Source organism: Tetrao urogallus, assembly GCF_951394365.1.
Source record: "Tetrao urogallus genome assembly, chromosome: 2".
NCBI lineage: Eukaryota > Metazoa > Chordata > Aves > Galliformes > Phasianidae > Tetrao > Tetrao urogallus.
This window is the reverse complement of record NC_136814.1, coordinates 9,524,998-9,537,781: the sequence shown is the minus strand read 5'-3', so window position 1 is coordinate 9,537,781 and position 12,784 is coordinate 9,524,998. Positions and strand designations below refer to the sequence as shown.

At 41.1% G+C, this 12,784-nt stretch overlaps 1 protein-coding gene across 1 annotated transcript in view; it reads right to left on the bottom strand.

Annotated features, from left to right (window-relative positions):
* Positions 1-6,620, bottom strand: part of LCLAT1 (lysocardiolipin acyltransferase 1) — a gene marked incomplete at its 3' end in the record, with an annotated part of 71,852 nt that extends 65,232 nt beyond the window's left edge. The window contains exon 1 of the mRNA XM_079550826.1: positions 6,577-6,620. The remainder of the gene's footprint in view (positions 1-6,576) is intronic.
* Between the last annotated feature and the right edge of the window lie 6,164 nt (positions 6,621-12,784).

Sequence of the window (12,784 nt, the reverse complement as noted above, 5' to 3'; positions counted from 1 at the left end):
AGTCCTCTTGCTCCTAAGTTTCCCTCAAGTACTGGAAGGCTGCAATGAGGGCTCCCCAGAGCCTTCTGCAGGCAGAACAAGCCAGCTCCCTCAGCCTTTCTTCACAAGAGAGGCACTGCAGCTCTTCGATCATCTTCAGAGCCCCTGTTCCAACTGTTCCCAGTCCTTCCCGTACTGGGGACCCCAGAGCTGAACACAGTGCAGCAGGTAGGGCCTCAAGGGAATGGAGCAGAGGAGGACAATCACCTCCCTCACTCTGCTGGCCACGCTTCTTTCGATGCAGCCCAGGATACAGTTGGCTTTCTGAGCTGCAAGCACACACTGCCAGCCCATGTGCCATTTTTCATCAATAAACATCTCCAACTCCCATCTCCTCAGAGATGTTCTCAATTTATTCTCCATCCAGCCTATATCTGTGCTTGGGATTGCCCTGAGCTAGATGCAGCACTTTGCACTTGGCCTAGCTGAACTTCATGAAGTTTATATGGGCCCACCTCTCCAGCCTGGCCAGGTTCCTTCTCTCCATTGTGTTGTCTACACCACAAAGCTTGGTGCTGTCAGCAAACCTGCTGTGGGTGCACCCTGTCCCACTGTTTGCATCGCCAAAGATGTTGTATGATATAGGTCCCAATACCAACCAATGAGGTATTTGACATTAGTAAAGTACAAACATTAGCAATTTCTAAAGATAAGGAACTTTGCTTTTTTACTTCTCCATCTTGTTTCTTATTTCTAAGCCCATAATTACAGAAGTTTGCCTTACTGTCTAACCAGGGTCAATGTCTAACCTTCAGAAACTATTTGAACTTACAACTGATCAGTCATTCTGAGCAAGATCTTCCTTTTCAACGCAACAGAGCAGGCAAGCAGCATCTGCAGTCCCCCAGCTCACTCTTAGTGCATTTCTGACTCTTTGAAGTCTGCTGTACTTCCACTGTCCTTCTCAGTTATTTTCCAAAAAGCCAATAGCTTTTGCTTGAGAAAGTCACTGAGACTTGAAGTAATTCAGTGCCTACGCTAGCTGCTAGACTGCCTTATTATACATGCACAACGCATAGAGCTTCTGAATGCATTATGGCAGAACACGCAGCGATCCTCCAAGCAACTGTAATAGCTGTGAGCTTTCATAATTTAGCAACTACTACCAGTTATGACAAAGCAGATGTGGAGATATCAGTTCTTTAAATTAGGGCCTAAATATAGACTGTTTTCAACTATTTACGGCCCAGCCAATTGTTTATAAAATGAAAGGTTAAGTAGAAGTCACTTTCCAGTCACTTCACTGAATTCTTGTTTCGACAGGCTATTTCAGAAATTGTAAGAGCTCAGATGGACAGGACTTCAAAAGAAGAAAAACAGGAAGCTGGTGTTCTTAATTGGAAGTCAGCAATGGAAAAGTAATCCATTAAGACTTGTGTACTCTAAGATTGAATCCATTAAGACTTGTGTACATTCATGATTTATCTCAAGCTTGTTTTGTGCCATGTCCATAGCAATATTGTTTCCACAGCAAAGTATTCCCAAGTCAAAGATCGCATCCCGATTGTCGCTAGCACAGAAACCTGCTTCTCCTACTTGACACTGATAACTCACAAAAAAGTAACAGCATTTGGGGATAATTTTATGTTTAAACAGCTTCATCATGTGCATTTTTGAAGGAAGGCTGAGAGAAGAGACCATACAGATTTGTCAACGTATGAAGGAAACAAAGTGGTACCAAACTTGATTTCTGCAGCATGGCAAGAAGAGTAACACTAAAGGTTAACTGCTGATAGCTGTATCAGAAAGATTTTGAAAAGAGTAGAATTTGAAGTTGTTTAAAAAACTACACATTGTTTACATTCTGGAGTGCACAGCCCTCTTTTTGTTGCAAGAAGCAAGGCATGAAGAACCAGCTGGTCACATCTGCACACACTAAGTAGGATCTATTTTAACATATCAAAGGGTCCTTGAAGAGCACTGTGCCAACTGTTCTACAGGCTTTCTTGTATGTGGTACAGCAGTGAAGGAAGGAAGGCTGAAACAAACAGCTAAGGGCAAAAGAAACCCAGAGAATAAAAGAAATAGCAGCAGGCAAAGGAAAGCACTAATTGTAGCAGGTCTAGAAACACTCTTCCTAAAATACCCAGATTTGAGTCCTGCAAAAGGGAACAGATAGCATTAAAATTGAATATCATTGATCTGATCAGGCACATGCACTTTTTGAGGAACAAACACAGCAAAACAACTGAAAACAGCTTTCCAACCCACTAGCAGCACAAGCACAGCACTTGGTCAGCTTCAGCCAGCTGCAGAGGTTCTCTTGGAGGCTGCTCAGAGCCACGGCTCAGCACAGCAGGCACGCACACATCTGTCTGGCACCCCGGCCCCAGGACACAGCTGACAGCACCCAGATACCCACAGTTTTCCTAAGAGAAGGCACTGCTCTGCCATCCTCCCAAAGTCTTTTCGAAAGCAATCTAGGTCACTTGCTTGCAGACTGAGCTTTTCAGTTTACATTATTCCTTCCCTCAAATTATAGCACGGAGCCAAATATTTAAGAAAAATCCTTTCTGTATTTTATATAGAAGACTGTCTTGTAAACATAATTTTTTTTTTTTTTTCAAGATTGAAGTATGTGAGCTACGGTAAAGACTTGGGGAAGTTCTGAAGTTTCCCTTCTTTCACCTGCACTCCAGCAGCATTTTGTTCATTGTAACAGTATATAAATATATACTGCATCCCACTGGGATGAACACTGCCATGCTTATTCCTAAACACAGAAGATCATAGAAACCACAGAATCATTTCAGTTAGAAGGAACCTTTAAATATCATCTAGTGCAACTCCCCCTGAAATGAACAGGGATGCCCACAGCTAGAAGAAAGATACCATGTGTTTTTATCATTCATCTCTTGCAGGTACATTTTGAAAGTGTGATACATACTGCATTTTGTTCATTACGTATGTAAATAAAACATATTACCTTCACACTTGCACACATGCATTCATGTAGAATAATGGATAGAGCTTGCCACTGACTAACTTCCAGCACAATGAAGTACATACCATGAAAGTACACATGAGAAACAGAAAAACGGCTCCTAATGAATTCAAGCAGAACTGCAAAGAAAGAACCCTGTGCTAAGGTGAAGAACAGCAGAGCGTAACCATCCAGCTGGCCTCCTGCACGCAGCAGTCAGCAAGACCATTTTTGTAACCAGGTGACATTGTTAACACTCCCAATTCATTTGCTCTTGTTTGTGGGTGCACACGATGGAATTACAGCCTGGACAACAGGTTATGTGATTAAAAATGCTCCTTCAGAATGACCTCCCTCAACCTGCTGGTCACGATTCTCTTCATGTGACCAAGAACACGGTTGGCCTGGGCTGTGAGTGCACACTGCTGGCTCACACCGAGTCTTTCATCAACCAGCACCCTCAAATCCTTCCCCTGAGGGCTTCCCTCATGCCGTTCTCCATTCAGTCTACATCAGTGCTTGGGACTGCCCCGACCCAGGAGTATGATAACTCTCCTCCTATCTCACACCTAGCTTGGAACCAGAGTGTTCTTGTACACACACATCACCTACCCTAAGTCTAGCATATGCATTTAATGAAAAATGCAAAAGTACACACCAAGAGTTTCAAAACATGATTGCAAAAGCAACCACACTGGAAAGGTACCTCATGAGAGCTTGTACAAATGGCTTAATGCAAAAGTGAAAATCTGAAAACAAAGAAAACCCAGAGCTGATTCATTCGAGAGATGAGATACCCAAGAAATCAATCAAACAATTACATGGAAAGTCTGAGCAACAGAAACAAAGCATTTTCAAAGTACAAAAGTACTTCCTTATTGCTGTTGACAACTCTCTCTTCCTATAGCAGTAGTTAGCCCTGGATTTGGAATACGTAAAGACTTCTGTCCATTTTAGAGCCACTCTCTGTTGGAGCTCTATCAGAGCTGTGGGAAGATGGTCAAAACTATTTTGAGACTCAGGCTTAAAGCTGCAAACAGAAAGACAGCATCCACGTTCTGGCTTTAGAGCTCTTCATCTGTTTTGTGGCAGAACTCCAAGTTATCGAGATACTCTTCGTGTTCTTGTCGCCATAGCAGAAGGAAAACACGCTCTGTCTCCAGGTAACAGGAAACAGTAATTCTTAAAATACAGTTTTTGTTTTACATTTTAGTTAATTCTAAAAATTCTTGGCTACGATGGGATAAATTATTTCCCAAAGCAGCTGCATTTCTGTCAAGCTCATCTTTATTAAAATATTTTCTTGAAGTTATTCCACAATTCCATGCAGTTTTTGCATAGTAACATAAAGTAGAGGCATCTTCCTGTGATCGTATTCTGGTTCAGTTCATTTATCATCTTTATGATTTTATTTAAGATATAGCTGGAAAGACAAACCATGGCTTGTTATGATGTTTTCAGAAGGCCTTAAATAGCATCTGTGAATTTGCTGTAGAGATCACGCTTTTAAGTTTTTCTTCCCAACTCTTCCTATGGCTTAGAAGTGTGCAAAAGATGCACACAAGTATATTTGGTTAGAAACAAGAAGGTTCCTCTAAAGTTAAAGCTTGAAGTCTCACAGTAGTAGACTCAACACGTGCTTCACATTTCCTGAACAGTTTCAGGACAATTTGAGTTTCTTGTACAGTTTAGTTGTCTTCCAAATCCAATTAAAAAACAAACAAATGAACAAGATTTAGCCTACACTACTGAACTGGAATCATAGAGTCATTAAGGCTGGAAAAGACCACTAAGACCACCAAGTCCAACCCCATCCCATCCCCATCACACCCTGACATTGTCCCTCAGTGCCACGTCTCCATGGTTATTGAACACCTCCAAGGGCCGTGACTTCACCTCCTCACCAGGCAGCCTGTACCACCGCCTCACTGCTCCTTCTGAGAAGTTTTTCCTAATATCCAACCCGAATCTTCCCTGGCAAAACTTAACTTAAGGCCATTCCCTCTTACCCTATCACTGCTACTGGGAGAAAAGGCCGACTCCCACCTCACTGCAATCCCCTTAAACAAAATACTACCTGACAGAGCCAGCTTCCTGATAACGAGAGCAATTTTCAAGTGTTTAGCATTATGCGGTCAACAAATCAGGGTTTATTACAGCACCAAAATAAATGGCAAATAAAACAATGCTGCGTGGTTTCTAGTCGGTATGGTCCCCTTCAATAGCCACAGGCAATAAAATTGCTTGTTCAGTAGTCTTTATGAGCTGAATGAGGAATACCAGGCACTCAGTTTAATTTTTTTTTTTTCAGTCAATTACCAGTGGAAAACGTAAACACGACTTTCAATTAAAATTGAGCAGAAACTCATACAGTCTTTCTCCAATGCACTCACAAAGAAAAATGCTCCCAAGTCAGAAGATAGGTTTTTAAAACCTTTCACCTAAGTAAAGTGAATTGGTCGTCTTAATGATGCAATTTGTTCATATCCTTAAACCAGTGAACACATAAACAGAACAGCCTGGAAAGGAGAGCATGCTGAGAGAAAACCCTTCCCAGCTTGCAAGGCAAACAACACAGGGGTCCCAGCAGCCCCTGCCCAGGTGGGCCAAGTGACAGACCACCGGGTAGGCAGAGAAACTGGAATGGAAATGACACGTCCTAGCAGAATGCCTCCTGCCCAACAGATTGCCTTTTCTATTACAGCGTTTTACAGCTTTTCTCGTAACAGTTCAGTGGAAATTTTCACCAATTCTTGCACTCAGAGCAAGAAATGAGTTTCTATATAGTGCTATTTTAAAAAGAAAGTTGCTTACAGTTATCTGTTGTAGACTGACTCGGTCTTATTTTTCAGATCCACAACTCACCCCGTCTCCGATCACATAACTTCTCACTTGTCCCTCTGTTAAAAGAACTTCAGAAACAACAGAAGTTTGAAGAAGCTGAATTATTATATTACGTATATTTATAATAGTAATTATTATAGATATCCCCTCTAATTAGTAGCACATAAGATACACGCAAGAAGCCCCATCAGTTTCCACACATCCATTTATGAACTACATTTTATTTCTCATGCCTCTCGTGTCTTCAGTGTCATAAGGAACATACGCATATGGCACAGATCAACACCATATGTGAGGAAATGGGCACTTGACTGTTAAAACTATTTCCCTTTTACTCAGTTCCTGCCTATAAAAAACCTTCAGGAGATTTAATATATGCACCATAAAATGATATAGAAGAGGACAATAAAAGATAATTACGATCACAAACCACATCCCTGACTCTCTCCAACAATAACACGCACAAATCAAAAGCACAATAATTAATCAGTAATTTCCATAAGTACTATTGATAAAATATGACTGCTGGTGTGCACCTTACCATTTATTATCTCTTTTATTTGCCCAGACTTAATCTGACTATTACACTTCAATAAAAGATGTAATGGAGTATTTGATTTGCTCTTCCAAGTAATCGTGTCTTTCCAAATGCAAAAAACCTGGCTGAGATTCTCAGCAGCACAGCCCTTAGATGCTGCAAGCAGATAATTCACTCAAGGTACAGACATCAAATCGGGCTGATGATTTTTCACTGTAGTTCACTGTAGCACTATTTCCACTGTTGCTCTAGACAACCACGAAGCCAGCAAAGCTTGAACGAGAACACCAACAAAAGTACTTATAAATACTTTGTAAGAGGGTATCAAGTGACAGCTATGGCTATTTCCAGGAAAGAAAAAAAAATTATGGAAAAGAAATGACTTTAAATCTTTACTATATTCAGAAAATCAAGTATAATTGACAGGTTGGGCTGCTGCAGGAATAACCAAGCTGGCCAATTTTGATAGATAAGAAATCCATGTGAAAATGTTGAAAAAAGTGTTCCTCTGTGAGACTGGAGATGCTACAATCAAAGTGTTAAATCAAATGATCTTCCCTGTGTAACAGCATCTCAACACTCCAGTTCACAGCTACTCTTAGCAAAAGGCATTCTTAATTTCAGAAGTAGCTGTTCAGCAGTAAAACCACCAACTGGGGAACAGAAATCAAGTTCTGCAAGCAATAGAAAGGAGAGAATAAGATAAAACTTATAAGATAAGACTTATAAAGATAAAACTGGCAGCGCATTCCATGGGGGATCCGAAACTGCCACTGGAATTAACCAACATCACCCCCTGAGAACAGTAAAAGCACTTCAGGGTTATTCATATCTGCTGCAACAGAGCCTCAACACACACTCACAAGAATTTGCATTTCCAAGGCTCTAAAACCTTTGCTGTGCCCACCATTTCCAACTGTTAGCTCAGTCTGATTACAGAAGACTAAGGCACCACTTCCTTCTCTCTAAGGATACATCCTTAACTCAAACAGAACTTTCTCATTGGGTTAAGAACATGAAGAAAAACAGGAGACAAATATGTGAACAAAATCCAAAGAGCCTCTTTCACAAGCTGTATAAACTACCAGCCATCACAAGGTCAGTAACAGCGTGACAAAAAACCCACACCAATTCACACTGTTCTGAACAGATCGGTTCTGGAAACAAAGGGGGAATGTAGTCATCCTCCGTAAAATCTTTCTGCTTTAGAACAGAACGTATTAACTCAAATAATTCCTGCTTTTCCAGTTACTGTGTATGCTACAAATACAAGTTGCAAAAAGTGAACTTGACTCTGATGTATACTTAGCATTATTTATGCTATGAGAGCCACCACCTATAAAACAACTTCAACTGCCAAACTCCTTCATTTCCTGGCAGCATGTTACAGGCTATAAAACTTCAGCAGGGCCAGCCCCAGCCATCCCAATGGCAAACACCAAGGCCTCACCCAGACTCAGCAGTGAAGTCAGCTCCACTGAAGACTTACCTTCATTTCCCTTTGCTTTAAGGCATCCTGACTAAACAGTACAATCACAGAAGATGGTTTGCGTTGGAAAGGACCCTAAAGCCCACCCAGCCCCAGCCCCAACCATGGGCAGGGCTGCTCCCACCAGCTCAGGCTGCCCAGGGCCCATCCAACCTGGCCTTGGGCACCTCCAGGGATGGGGCACCACAGCTCTGGGCAGCAGTGCCAGGGCCTCACCACCCTCTGAGTGAAGAATTTCTTCCTAACATCTAACCTAAGTTTCCCCTCTTAATTTTAAAGCCATTCTTCCTTGTCCTACCACTATATTCCCTATTGCTCTCCTCCTGCTTATAAACACCTATTAAATACTTTAAGGACGTTTAGCCCTTATGTAAGAGATGAAGAACTGTGCCTACAGACAGATTTATGCCTTCCTCTCTCTTTTTTTTTTTTTTGAATAATAAATTGCTATTATCAATCACATAGAACTCTGCCAAATCTTTCAGTCTGTGCTACTGCCTCAGGCTTTTTTTTTTTTATTAAATATATTTCCAAGACAAATATCAACAAAAAAACACATTCATAACCAATGTTAATCATGTTCTAGCCACATAAATGGAAAATTCCATGCAACAGAGAACTTAAAATTTAGCAGTGCCACCTTTGTATCAAGAATACGTAGCACATGGAAGCGTACTTAAGCATGAGCAAATATTACATGTTTCTAATAACTTTAAAATCCACGAAAATTGTAATTTTCTGTTCAGTTTGCTTGCAGGCTGGCTGCTTTTCAAGGTAAGCACAACAGAAAAAACAGATCAGTTACCTGGCAGGCTTGAAAGCAAAAAGAGGAAAAATGCAGTGGTTCTGCAGAAAAAAAAATACCATTTAATCCCCACCAGCATCACTACAAACTGCTCATTTACATTTGAGCGATTTCTGGACATGAAATCCTGTACTCCATCTGCTACGTTTTGGTGAAGATGAAATATCCAAAAAACGCATAGCCAAAATACACAGGATGCCAAACTACTGCCCCACTAGTAATTAATGCTGTTTCTGATTCAGGACTCGAGAGCAAGAGGCAAAGTTCTGCAGTGCTTTCCAGAGCTCTTAGGAGAGCACAGAGAGCAGGGTTTGAAAGGGCCCTCTGGAGATCATCTAGTTCAACCCCATTCAGCTAGCACAGATGCTAGGTTTGCTCAGGAAGATGCACAGCTGAGTTAGATGAGCTCTACTTAAGCTCACAAAGCTCCATGTCTCAGCAGGGATTTCTAGCCCATGTTGATACTTTTGCTCCTGGTTCCAGGGCTACTGAATCTGGTTCTATAAAATACACACTTTTTTTTCTTCAAACTTTCAGTGTTGGCAAAGTAAAAAAAGTGTTCTACCAAGATAATATAATAAAGCAACTGCTGTTTCCTGTTAAAGCTGAATGGATTTGGTCCCTCAAAAGCACAGGAAGATAGGAGCTAACATTTGGTCCTTATTTCTAAAAAGTAGTTTGCATTTTGATGCAAAGGACAGGATGTTTTGCATGAACACTTAACAAGGTCATTCTGTCCCATAACAAATTACCAGTACAGGATGCTGATCACAGAATTCACTGCTGAAGCAACTGGGGAAGTTAACTGCCAGTGCTTATGCAATATTTTACTAAGCATCCAGAAGGCAAATGGAAAAAAAACAACATGTAAGACTAAGATTTTTAGCCTTATGTAAAGTAATAGCCAGAATGAAAAAGAACCTCCACTTCTAATAACATTTGCCAGAACCGAAGAGAGATCATAAAAAAAAATTAAAAGGGTTTTCATAGGTATTGCATTTCCCATTACAAAGACCAGGTCAAAATTACAGTGAGTTTCAAGCCAGCTGCAAATTGACTTGGCAGCTGCAAATTCATTAGATATACATGCCATGGCTGACACATAGGTGCTAAGCAATCCAAGACTAAAGTATCCATGAAATAATCACAGAACAGCGAGTGACCTAGTCAGGGTAATAACCCATAACAGCTACTTGGGGACTACTACATTTTATACTTGAGGAAGGCTCCAAATTAACAAGAGGTAATAAGAAAAATAAGGGGAGGAAAGAAGGAAAGCCTCACAAGAGCTGCAGATGAAGAGCCTCCCAACACACACACACTGGGTGCTGCTACAGAACAGCTTCCAGCCTTTGTCACAGCACTGTTGATGTTGCCATGAAAGTGCCTTAAAAGCTTCAAAGTAATTGGGAAAGGAACAAAATGAAAGGACAACTTTTAAAAGGCAGCAACTGCTGAAGCAAAAACTGTTTGGATGGTAAAGAAAAGTATGCTGCTTGTAACTTGGTCTGGAAATGCAAAATACCCAGACCTACACCATCAGTTGCATGTCTCCCACATGAAACAAGGCATACATTGTACAGGGAAGGTTATGAGTTCATCTTTGTATTAGATAAATCATATCCAGAGAACGAAGATACCATCCAGATTTGACAGTGCAGATCATGCTACCAGAAATATTTAAGCTATGGATATTCTCCTAACAGCCTCTGTAGTTGTGGAACATGGCTAATATCAGCTGTACTTGGAGTAGAGCACCTACATTTAATGACCTAGCAATTCATTATTTTCTTTAGAAGAGTTTCTCTTCCAAGAAAATCTAGAATTCTTAGTTATTTCCAAGCGGGAACGCAATCTGACACAATTTGGCTTCAATTTTGAGCAAGAGCCCTGACCTTTCATTAAAATGTTTACACAAAGAACATGGAATTCCTGGAAAGGATCTGCTCTTTTCAATTAGCACAGTAATACCTCTGAAACAGAACACAGAAGAGCTTATCTTGAAGCTACAAAATAAGCTCATTAATAAGGATATGCATGGAAAAACATGCACATTTTTCGAGTTGTGTGTGCAGAATTCCTAAATGCAGTCATGGATCCCTTTAAGAGCTTGAGATGCCTCCAATAAGCGCTATAGAGGTGACACTTTTGTTTGGGAAATTAGAATTTCTGGACTTGTCAAAAACAGACACTAATGACATTCCATTTCCCTCTCTTCCTCGTCACTTTGATGCTTCTCCCTGCATATAATGAAAGTGAACACACTGCTAAAACACTTGCTACTCCCAAACAACCAAAGCAGGGTACATCTTTATATACTGAGACATTTTCCTTTTACATATAATGGCCCGCAGAGAGACGATATAGAAATCAGTCCATACTGCAAGGGCTGCTATGTTAAGAAAAAAACATCACAAGCACAGCTGCAAACCAGAATACAAAAGCAAGAAAATTAAAAATAACAGAAGTGACAGTGAAATATTCTTATATCCCAGAGCTAAGTGACATTTCTCAGATGAGCGTGGAACAGACAGCTACGTTCCCCTCTGCTGAGATCTACAGCCTTGACATCATTTCTGTTGCCAAGAATGACCCCTCAAGTAAACAGCTTGGTAAACAGAAGCAAGCATAGCGATGGCAAGTGATGCAATACAAAAACTTGGTAACACACACACTACTACTCGGAGTTTGTTAAAACTATTTGTTTATGTCAGCAAAATAAACACTAACAAAAGTTATTTCAAGCGACTCAAGTTGCCAGACTTTCATTAAACAAGGGCTGGTAAAATCATTTCAACTAAAATGCAACAAATTAACTAAGTGGAATCTGGGTCTTCTCTTCTGGTATCTTTCCCAGGTGCATAAAAAACCAGAAAGACACACAGGATGCTGCTGATCAAATTCAGCAACAAGCAACGCTGCCTTCTCCGCTCAGAAGTTTTAGCCTGAGCAACAACTGAAGCACTAATGCCTCCATAGAGGTTACACTGCAGTTCTTAAATTGAAAACTCCCAGTTCTGGCCTTTAACCATTCTGGAGGTTTCTGTTGAGTGCTTCCACGCTTAACACTGATTTTTTTCTTGGATGTATTTTGATCTTAATTTACCCAAGAGAGCTGTCCATTCCATGGGGGCAGTTCTTTATATGTTTATGGCCTTAGGAGTGCTACACAGAAATGCAGAATTAGACTTTTATTTAAAGAATAACAATTTATTTTTCATAGTTGAAATACAAGCTAAATGCAAATTATACTATGATATCTCTAGAAGAACAATGTGGAAAAACTCCAGGCTGTTACAGCATCAGCCATATGCTCTGAACAGAACCACAGGATGGCTTGAGTTGGAAGGGACCCTAAAGCCCACCCAGCCCCAACCCCAACCATGGGCAGGGCTGCCCCCACCAGCTCAGGCTGCCCAGGGCCCATCCAACCTGGCCTTGAGCACCTCCAGGGATGGGGCACCACAGCTCTGGGCAGCAGTGCCAGGGCCTCACCAACCTGAGTGAAGATTTTCTTCCTAACATCTAACCTAAATCTCCCCTCTTTTAATTTTAAAGCCACTCCCCCTTGTCCTATCCCTACCTTTCCTTACCAGGAGTCATCCCCAGTCTTCCTGTATTAAGCTCACTTCAGCTTTTCAGCCACCACCACTCCCAAGTCCTTCTCCACAGGCACGTTCTCAACTCACTCATCACCCAGCCAATATTCATTTCTAAGACCGCCCTAATCCCAGTGCAGCACCTTGAAGTCAGCCTTGTTGAAACCTCAGGCCCACGTTTCAAGTCTATCCACGTCCCCTGGATGGCATCCCCACTGTATAGTGTCATCCACCAAGTTGCTGAATGCATACTCAACCCCTCATTCTGTGTCACTACCAAAGATGTTAAATAGTGCTGGCTCCAAAACTAACCCGAGGGATACCACTCATCACTGGAATTAACACTGACCACAACTCTTTATGATCATTCAGCTAATTCTTTACCCACCAAATGGCACATCCTTGAAATCCACATATCTCCATCTTTAAGACAAGGATGTCATGTGGGATGAAATAAGTGATTGATGTGAGGATGGTAAGAAACATCACTTTTAGTTTTATGTAAATCTGCCTAATATCCAAAACTTTCTTCTCACACCCAAATCAT